Source organism: Drosophila teissieri, unplaced genomic scaffold (genome assembly GCF_016746235.2).
Source record: "Drosophila teissieri strain GT53w unplaced genomic scaffold, Prin_Dtei_1.1 Segkk118_quiver_pilon_scaf, whole genome shotgun sequence".
NCBI classification, from domain to species: domain Eukaryota; kingdom Metazoa; phylum Arthropoda; class Insecta; order Diptera; family Drosophilidae; genus Drosophila; species Drosophila teissieri.
Genome location: NW_025224987.1, coordinates 2323290 through 2333915, shown reverse-complemented (window position 1 = coordinate 2333915; position 10626 = coordinate 2323290). Strand labels below are relative to the sequence as shown.

Sequence of the window (10626 nt, the reverse complement as noted above, 5' to 3'; positions counted from 1 at the left end):
CAATTTTTTATTTTTTCACTTTTATATATTATATATATATTATTATATATTATATGTGTCACTGTCACTGTAATTTGTTTAAACTAATTCTTGTCCACCCGGGGGCGCCAAGAAGAATTTAATTAGTTTATTAAAATATTGGTAGAACTTGGTGGCAAGAATAATTAGTTAATTTCGGAACGACAACGAAAAAATGCGTTTGCTCGTGTTGAATTCAATTTTACGACTTCCTCTATTTAACATATGTGTTCTTAGGCCTAGCTTAACAGAGGTTGGCGAAGACGGGGCGAATTCGCAAAGAGCGAGAGAGAACTTTATTATGCTCCCGCCTTCGCCCTAAACTAACTTACACTAGACTTCAACTTTTTTCTACTTCACATAAGTAAACAATGAAATATGAGTTCGGCCAACAAAAACTTTGAAATTAGAATTAGTAAAGAAAATTTTTTACAAAACTTTGAAATTAGTATACCCAAAATGGGTTTGAGAGACACTAAAACTGTTGACTCCACAGCAAATGTTATAAATAAAGTGGAAGTCCAAAATGCAGACTTGTTCTGGATAACCATATTACTAATTGTAATTGCTCTAATTATGGTATCCAATGCATTAATAAAACAAGAGAGAACGCTATAGTCGAGTTCCCCGACTATCTGATACCCTATATACTATACTATACTATCTGGACAGACAGACGGACAGACAGACGGACAGACAGACGGACAGACAGACGGACAGACAGACAGACGGACGGACAGACGGACATGGTCAGATCGACTCGGCTATTGATCCTGATCAAGAATATATATACTTTATATGGTCGGAATCGCTTCCTTCTGCCTGTTACATACTTTTCAACGAATCTAGTATACCCTTTTACTCTACGAGTAACGGGTATAAATATACAAACTACATAACAAGTGTCTCAGAAAACAATACCGTAGCGCTGCAAACGGTTTAGATAATATTTAAGGAAAGTTCACTCATACATCGAACTCAATTATGAATGAAATATAGAAGTTTAAAAAAAAAAACGTAATATTGCTTTTATCTAAATAAGAACCCAGAAATATATATCAATAGCCAACCATGAGTGTAGCTCAAACACAGCGCACTATAGATAAAGTCTATGAACATGACCCAGATTTTAGGAATAAAGCATTGAATATTATAAGTAATATTTAAATGTCTATAAATGATTTCGAATATTAATATATGAGTACATACGAATTAGCATACACCTCCCCGTTATACCCTTGTAATAGTTGCACAAAAAAGGCAATTGTACTTACGACATTGCCAGGTGTAAAAGTAAAATCAGAATTATTAGATCTTGGCATACTAGGTAAAAGTATCGTTTTCTTTGTATCGAAGTAACCAGTACCACAGCATGGACTGGGAACAGCTTATTGATTAGATAAAAGAATCAAAAGAAAATTTCAAAAAATCTTATAAATGAATAACGCAAAATAGATCAATACAAGCTGTAACAATAAATAAGAATGCCCAAACATTGGTAAATAGTTACAATAAAGTAAGAGAACTGATACAACAGAATATAAAGAATTTAGACAGTAAACAGTGTGCTAAAGTTTCGGAACTACTGGTGGCATTAAGGGAAAAATTAATATTAATAAAAACTAAATTCAGCCTCCAGATAAAAATTCCAACTATAGTTAACACTCCATTAACAATAAATGTTAATGAAAAAAGCACTGACTCAGACGAAGAATATACAACTGTAGTCGAGAAAGACATTAAAGAGAAAGATCTTCACGGTCTAACTATACCAGCAACATTAGTGCTGAAGGAAGTAAATACTACCAATAACGCAGCTGACTTGGAAAATAGGTCTTACATTAAGGATGTCGCTTGCGCAGTGCCAGAATTTGATGGACAAAAGATCCATTTACAACGATTCATTAAGGCAATCAAATTGGTAGACTTAGCTAAGGGATCATTTGAAGACATTGCAGTTGAGGTCATTAAGTCAAAAATAGTTGGCACAATTTTGAACTCAGTTGACAATGAAACGACAATTCCAGCAATTATAAACAAATTGCAGAAAGTAGTTGTCGGTGAGACATCCGGTAAAATCAAAGCAAAGCTATTAACAGTTCAGCAAAGAGGTAAAACTGCAACGCAATTTACCGCTGAAGTTGATAGTCTGAGAAAGCTATTAAAAGCTTCCTTTATCGATGAGGGTATACCTCTAGAAACTAGAGAGTCAATTGACACCATGATAAATCGCGCTGAGCACGAAAGTGTCAAAACAGTACTAGAAGCAGGGACTTGCACCACTATGGATGCAGCGATAAGCGCATACATAAGAACGAGTGCAAGAGTTACCGGTGACATCAATAAAGTGATGTACTTTAGAGGTAACAGATCTAACAGAGGATACGGCAATGCCAATAAAGGTCCTAACCGAGGTAGAGGCTTCAATAACAATGGTTATAGAGGCAACTATAATAACGGTTACCAAAATAACGGTTACCAGAATAACGGTTATCAAAACCGCAATAATGGAAATAATAACCGCTATAATGGCAACAATAGAGGCCGCAATAATGGAAACAGAGGCCGTAACAACAACCAGAATAACAACACCGGCAATAATGTCAATGTACACTCACTCGCATATCTCTGCGTACACCCCTAAAAAATTTTAAAATTAAACTTTGAACAGCAATGGTTCGGCCATTTATGCATATAATTATTCCATTTTTTTTTAAACTTAATTTTAATTTATTGTTTATAATATGATATTTTTTTTAGAAATTTTGAACAATATATTACATTTTATTTTTAATTTTAAACTTAATACTATACAAAAATGTGTACGCAAAAGTCTGCGTACAGAGTATATGTAAATGAATTATATGGAAAAGTGGACCCTTTTTAATAGCTTGTAGGGTATCCTTTTCTCTGCAAAACTTCTGCAAGGCGTTTCGGCATGGAATGAACAAGTTTTTTTGTCTCCTCCGCAGTTATGTTGCCCCATTCCTCCAAAATAACATCCTTGAGCATTTTTTTTGATGTTATTGTTCGTTTGCGAATTTTTCGCTCGAGCAGATCCCACAAATGCTCAATAGGATTGAGATCAGGACTCTGGGGAGGTGTTCGCAGCTGATTTTTCACATTATATGCTAGCCAAAGCTTTGTATTCACTGCAGTGTGCTTTGGGTCGTTATCTTGCTGGAACCAATATTCATTTTCCAGCCCCAATTTTACAGCACTTTGCCTGAGATTGTTTTTTAAAATGTCTATATAGACCTTATGATTCATAATTGAATCGATAAATATTAAATTTCCGACGCCGCTTGCCGCCATACACCCCCACACCATTATTCCGTAACCCAAGATCAGGGAAACTCGCAACAGCCTTTAGGTACTCAGTAGGAGAAGATCGTAGAGTATACGCCATCAATTATAATCTCAATATATTTACCACATTCATTCATGTCGAAACAGGTGTAAAACTTGTTTTCCTTCTTGATACAGGTGCAGATATCTCTATTCTCAAAGAGAATTCTGACAAATTTTCTAATGTTCAAATAACTAACAAAATAGGAATAGATTTCATTAAAAAATATAATTGCCAAATTGATTTCAAACCAGCAGAAGATTGGTTTATACTTAGACCCAACAATTTGAAATTTCCCATTTATGTTCCAACAACATACAGCTCTGGTAATAACACAACTCTATTACCAGCAAGATCCCAAGTTGTCCGAAGATTAATAGTATCATTAAAAGATGATAACATTTTTATTCCGAACCAGGAAATATAAACTGGTATTTATGTTGCAAATACAATTGCAACATCTAGTAATACATTTGACCGAATTTTGAACACAACAGATTCTGATCAATTGGTCAATATAGACACTTTAAAATATGAGCCACTTTCGAACTACAATGTGGATCAGGCAAATAGCGAAAACAGAAATAAAACTGTTTTATCTCAAATTTCCCAAAATTGTTTAAATTACAATTATAAACTTTATGCAGCAAATATACAGATATATTTGCATTAGAATCAGAATCAATAACGGTTAATAATTTTTATAAACAACAGTTGAGATTAAAAGATGATGAACCCGTATACACAAAAAATTATAGAAGTCCTCATAGTCAAGTAGAAGAAATACAAGCCCAGGTACAGAAATTAATAAAAGATAAAATAGTTGAACCATCAATTTCAGAGTACAATAGCCCTTTGCTATTAGTACCTAAAAAGTCAAGCCCAGGTTCAGATAAAAAGAAATGGAGATTAGTAATAGACTATCGCCAAATTAATAAGAAACTTTTAGCTGACAAATTTCCACTACCGAGAATGGATGATATTTTGGACCAACTTGGTCGACCAAAATATTTTATTTTGCCTTGATTTGATGTCAGGTTTTCATCAGATCGAGCTGGATGAAGGCTCAAGAGATATAACATCTTTCTCAACCAACAATGGCTCATATCGTTTCACGCGATTGCCATTTGGTTTTAAAATAGCGCCTAATTCATTCCAAAGAATGATGACTGTCCAAGTTACGGGGTTTGGACTGTCACCCGCTCTCCGCTCCCTCTCACGCTCTCTCGCTCTTCACCACAGAGTCTCCAAGGAGTCTCCGCTGCGCTTGGGAGAGCCTAACTAATTAGAATAAGCTTCAGTGTAAAAACTACTACTAGCGAATAAACATACGCCCATTCGCGCCCGCGCAACTGAGAAAAGTCAAGTGTTCACCCTTTCGAGTGTTTTTTATTTCAGCCGATTTGGAAAATTCCAGGACAGCAGCCCCCATCACACCCAACATTTTGATCCATTCGAGCCAGATCACCTGGATTTTCAAGTTTGTCCACCAAGGAACAAATTACAAGATAAGTACGAAATTTCCATTCCATTTATTTGCCGGTCTGCAGCAAAAGGTTCGAAAATCCAATTTCGTTCAATTTGCTGTAAGATTTATTGTCAAATCTAACTGATTTCTCCGAAAAAAGGCAATTAAAGAAAAGTACTTATTCCTACGGGCGCCGCCATATTACCCACCGTTCTCCTTTTACCCTCATTCGTGAAAATTTCCAGTCCGAAAAGTGCAAAATTCCAAATGTGAAAAAGTGAAAATAATTTGTGCCAAGTTCAGTGAAAATTTCTAAGTCCAAAGCTCTGCCAAAAGTGGCAAAAATTCAGTTCTCGTTTCACTGTATCAATTTTTTCCATAAATTTCCAAATCAATTTCTGAGCAATAAATTAAAAGCGGTTTTTTCTTTTTTAACAAATAAATTTTTTATATTTATTTAATTATTTTTTAAATTTTCAAAAAAAATTTAAAAACTACAAGACAATAATTTGTTCATCCATAAATAAATAATACGACCGCCAAATATAAGTCGTTCACCCGACGAATATTTTTTCCGGTATTGCTTGGATATTAATTTGTGTTTGTTTTTAGAAGTACTTACAACGCGGAGAAAAGATTCCAATTCCACCATTCCAATTTCTCCGTTTCCAGTTGTAAACAAAAAAATAAAATTTTCTACGTTCCAATAAACATTTTTTTTACCGTGTTTCACATTCCAAGTGTTCCAACCGTAAATCAGGTGGACCCTATTACCATAAATCATTTATACAATTCGCTGTTCACTCCGAGTCAGCTGTCCAATTAGTCGAAACTACGGCGTTTCCACTTCGTAAATTTTACACCACTTTCTCACCCGTTACATCCTATACGGTCTTTTTCCGCTGCTTTATACCGTTCACGGCCGCAAGCTTAAAGTTATTAATTGCAGTCTAAGGAATCTGTCCACATTTTCAAAAGTATGACCGTGCTCCAAAACTGCTTCCTTTCCATTTCGCATTTCTTCGATTATGCTCATCGGGGACGATAAGAAGAAGTTGTCCGCTGACAAACCCAGGTCTATTTTTTCACCACAAGGGCCCAAGAGTCCAAGAATTCCAAGCATTTCGGTGAAAACGCCTGCGCAGATTTCCGACGACTGTGCTACTCCATCCAAAGCGCACGTACAGCGCACAGCTAAAAATATGGCTGCTTCCGATCTAGCGCTAGCCAAATTCATTTCGGTTTCTGACCGCTTAAGCGAATTTGAGGCTCAGATTAACACTCCGGAATCCACAGCTCCAACCGTCACGATGCTTAGCGTCCGTCGCGACCAAGTCCGAACCCTATGGGACAAGGTTGAAAAGGTATTCGACATCTGCTCCGAGTGCCTTGTGTCAGCAGGCGAAGCGGCAACAGGCAACATGCCTATTCTCAGGGCTAAATACAGTTATTGCTATTCAGTCTATGAAAGGTGTGTTGCCCAGCTCGTTGATAAAATCGAACAGGGCACGTCTCAGTCCATCGCAGCCGCGAACGCTGCGCCGCAGGCCTACATTTCCTCTGGCTGTCGGTTGCCTCCATGCGATACAGAAGTTTTCGCAGGCGACTATCTTCGCTGGCCGTCTTTCCGGGATCTTTTCACAGCCATTTATATCAATAATCCACGGCTGACTCCGGTTGAAAAGTTATTCCATTTAAATGCCAAAATTAACGATTGTTGGTAAACAGTCAGTTGAAAATGCTGTTTAATGTGCAGTCGATACCACAGGAATCTGGGGCGGCCTTGAAGGTACTGCAAAGTACTGTTCAGGGTTGTTTGACTGCCTTAGAAATGTCAGGCATCAACACTGAGAACTGGGACTGCCTGCTGGTATATCTGTGTTCATCCAAGCTCCCGAAGATAACTCTCTCCTTATGGGAGCAGTCGCTCCATAAGAAAGCCGACATCCCGACATGGGTAGAGCTGAACTCCTTCCTCACAGAACGTCATCGAACCCTAGAGGCCATCGATGATGTGAGACCGTCCGTACCAATTCAGAAGCACTCTAAAGCGATGAACTTAAGTGGGCCCTCTAGAAAACTAAATTCCTATGAGACGAAAGTATCTCCAAAATCGAAAAGTTGCGACTTCTGCAACAAGGAAAACCATCCTGTCCGTGTATGTCCGCGTTTTCTCCAAATGTCGGTTGACGACCTGTCAGCCTACATTAAATGGAAGCAGTTATGCTTAAACTGCTTTGCAAAGGGACATCAGCTTCGTGAGTGCAAAAGCACGCACAATTGTTTTACTTGCCGTGGCCGGCATCACACGTTGTTGCACCGAAACAACCCCTTTTCCAGCAATTCAAGTCCTTCAAAGGCCAATTTCTGCTAATCAAGCCAATTTCGTTTCTAATGAGCAAGGCGGTGTTCAAAATTATTTCGCCACGGGCTCAAGAGCTATCCTTCTTGGCACTGCCGTCATCAATATTTCCCATCTTGGCACTAACTTTAAGGCACGCGCCCTGATCGACTCCGGATCAGAGGCAACATTCATAACCGAGCGACTGTTCAATCTAATTAGATTGCCATTCCAGGTGGTTCAAGCCCAAGTCTCATGCTTAAACCAAACAGTATCCGCTCAGTCCAAGAAGCTCTGCAGTTTCACCATCCGATCTCCGACTAGGCCCGCGTTGCAGTTGGAGACGACGGCCTATGTCCTCCCTCAACTAGCCGGAAATCTGCCTTCCTACCCAATTCCGCAAAATTTCCTTCGGGATCTTCCCGATTTTCCACTGGCGGATCCAAAATTCAATGAGAGCGCACAAATAGATGTCCTTATCGGAGCCGACATTCTGCCTTCGGTGCTTCTGAGTGGAGCAAAAAGCAACATCTGTGGCTTTCTCTTGGGGCAAGAGACCATTCTCGGCTGGGTACTAACTGGGCCAGTGTCAGCCTCAGCACAAAGCAGAATTTCCTCCTTTTCGACGCAGATCTCCCACGCGTACGATAATTCACTGGACAATCTACTCACAAAATTTTGGGAGGTGGAGGATATACCAATGAAGTTGGTAAAATAGTCCGATTCCATGTGCGAGAAGAATTTCCTTCAAACGACCACGAGAAACGAGTGCGGCAAATATGTCGTTACTCTGCCTTTTCGCGACCCAGAACATATCGGTTCCGGGCTAGGGCATTCCAGGTCTTTCGCGTTGGCTCAGTTTTTAAGAAATGAGCAGCGTCTAAAAAGAGATGAGGCCTTAAAAGCGAGATACGATTCGGTGATCCAGGAATATCTCGACTTAAAGCACATGCGACAAGTTCTTCCTACCCATGATTGCAACGCCTATTATATGCCACATCACGCCGTCTTAAAACCGGAGAGCGTAACTACTAAACTCTGTGTTTGGAGTCAATTGCGCGTCTTTCCTGGCCATCCGAGTACTGCAGCAGCTAGCAGCTGACGTAGAACTCAGCCATCCAAAAGCTAGCAATATCATTCGAAATTTCATGTATGTAGATGATGTTCTAGCCGGAGCGGACTCCACGGAAGAAGCTCAGTTCAAGGTGCAAGAGCTCCGAGACGCTCTGAATTCCGCCGGATTTCCATTGAGGAAATGGACCTCCAACCAAAAGGAAGTTTTAGCGGCCATTCAGAGCGACCATCTATTAAATACTGATTTTCTCGAGATCGATGCAGAAAGCACTGCCAAAACCCTCGGTATTCTCTGGAAGGCAACCTCCGACGAATTCTTCTTCGTTCCGCCAGAGTTGGCTATTGAAACGTCCTTTACAAAACGCCAAGTCCTGTCCCAAATTGCCAAATTGTTCGACCCTGCAGGCTGGTTAGCGCCGTTTATCATTCGAGCTAAAATTTTCATGCAGGAGATTTGGCTACAGGAGCTTGGGTGGGACGAAAACATTCCAAATGAGCTTTCTCAGCGATGGCTTAATTTTCTCCAAAGTTATTTGGTTTTAGAGCAGATACGCATTCCACGCTGGCTCTCGTTTCATCCAGATTTCAAGGTCGAGCATCATAGCTTTTGTGATGCATCGCACTTTAGTGCTTGCATGGTTAAGCAAGCCAGCGTGCCAGTGGACCACATTTGTAGCCAATAGGGTGACGAAGATCGCCCAGGTCACAAGAACAGAGAATTGGTCTTATGTTCAATCTGAGCATAATCCAGCAGACCTGGCAAGTAGAGGAGTTTCCCTCCAAGTTTTCGCCGATAGCCAGTTATGGTGGCACGGGCCGACTTGGTTCCAAAATCCACGCAACCAATGGCCAACTCAGGTCGAAAACGCTCCGGTGACCGCCCTGGAGAAGCGTGCTCTGAAAGTCCATCTCGCAAAAGCTCCTTCTGAAAAGTTGTTGGCACGTTTTTCCAAGCTTGAGAAAGTTCTACGGGTCCTTGCTTATGTTCATCGCTTCATACAGCGGTGCAGGAAGCAGGCATCTCCATCTGATGTGCATTTGCTCGCCGCCGCCGAGCGGTTCCTAATTTCGAACACTCAGCGCAGAGAATTCCCTGTGGAATATCATCCGCAAGGACTGATCAGGGCGTGCGGCCGTGTGGCGGCTTCCGAAAGCCTTCAATACAATGAACGGCATCCAGTGATTCTTCCGTATAACTGCCTGCTTTCTCGCCTCCTTGCGAATTTCACACATCGCATAACTCTCCATGGTGGTAACCAGTTAGTGGTGCGCCTCATCCGGTCGAAATACTAGATTCCGAGAATTAAGAACCTGATGAAAGCAGTAGTAAATTCGTGCAAAGTATGTGTGATCCACAAAAAACGGTTGCAAAGCCAACTGATGGGTGTCCTGCCCAAAAAAAGAGCATTGTTCTCCCGACCATTCACGTACACTGGCATGGATTACGCCGGTCCGTTCGATATAAAGATCTATACGGGAAGAGCATGTCTTATTACAAAGGGGTATGTGTTAGTTTTTGTTTGTTTCTCCACCAAGGCCATCCATTTAGAGCCTACATCTGACATAACGACCGAAAAGTTTCTTGCCGCTTTCGCTCGTTTTGTATCCAGAAGAGGATGTCCACGTCCAGTCCAGTCAGACAATGGCAAAACCTTTGTTGGCTCTGCCACCCTGCTTTCCCGCGATTTCCTTCAAGCCGTAAAAGAGTCGGTGACGAATGCCTATAGTCATCAAGAGATGCAATGGCAATTTATTCCTCCGGGGGCACCCCATATGGGAGGCCTTTGGGAAGCAGGCGTAAAAAGTTTTAAGACGCTATTTTATAAATGCACTGCCACACGAAAGTACACGTTCGAAGAGCTCTCCACGCTCTTGGCAAAAATAGAAGCGTGCCTTAACTCCAGGCCGCTCTCTCCTATGTCTGAGGATCCGACAGATTTGCTGGCTCTGACGCCAGGTCATTTCCTTGTCGGGGGACCCCTTATGTCCACGGTGGAACCCGAAGTAAAGGGAGAAACGAAATTCATTCTTAATCGGGGGCAGCATTTGAAAGCTCTCCATCAGCAGTTCCGTGTGCGATGGAAAGAAGAGTACCTCAAAGAACTCCACAAGCGCACTAAATGCCAGGCCCCGTCCAAAAATCTCCGCATCGATGACATGGTCGTCATCAAGGACGACAACTTACCCTCTAATGAGTGGCGGCTCGGCAGAATTGAATCTGTCTTCCCAGGAGCCGACAGCAACGTCCGTGTAGTAAATATCCGTACTGCACGTGGAGTTGTTAAACGTCCAGTGGCAAAAGTGGTGCTTTTGCCGACGGAGTCTTCCGAATCTCCACAATAAATAGGCGCGCCTCTCGTCCTTAGTTTTAGTTCA

At 41.0% G+C, this 10626-nt stretch overlaps 1 pseudogene; it reads left to right on the top strand.

The window, feature by feature from the left end:
- Positions 1 to 5863: 5863 nt before the first annotated feature.
- LOC122625522 lies at positions 5864 to 10148 on the top strand (annotated as a pseudogene).
- The last annotated feature ends 478 nt before the right edge of the window (positions 10149 to 10626 follow it).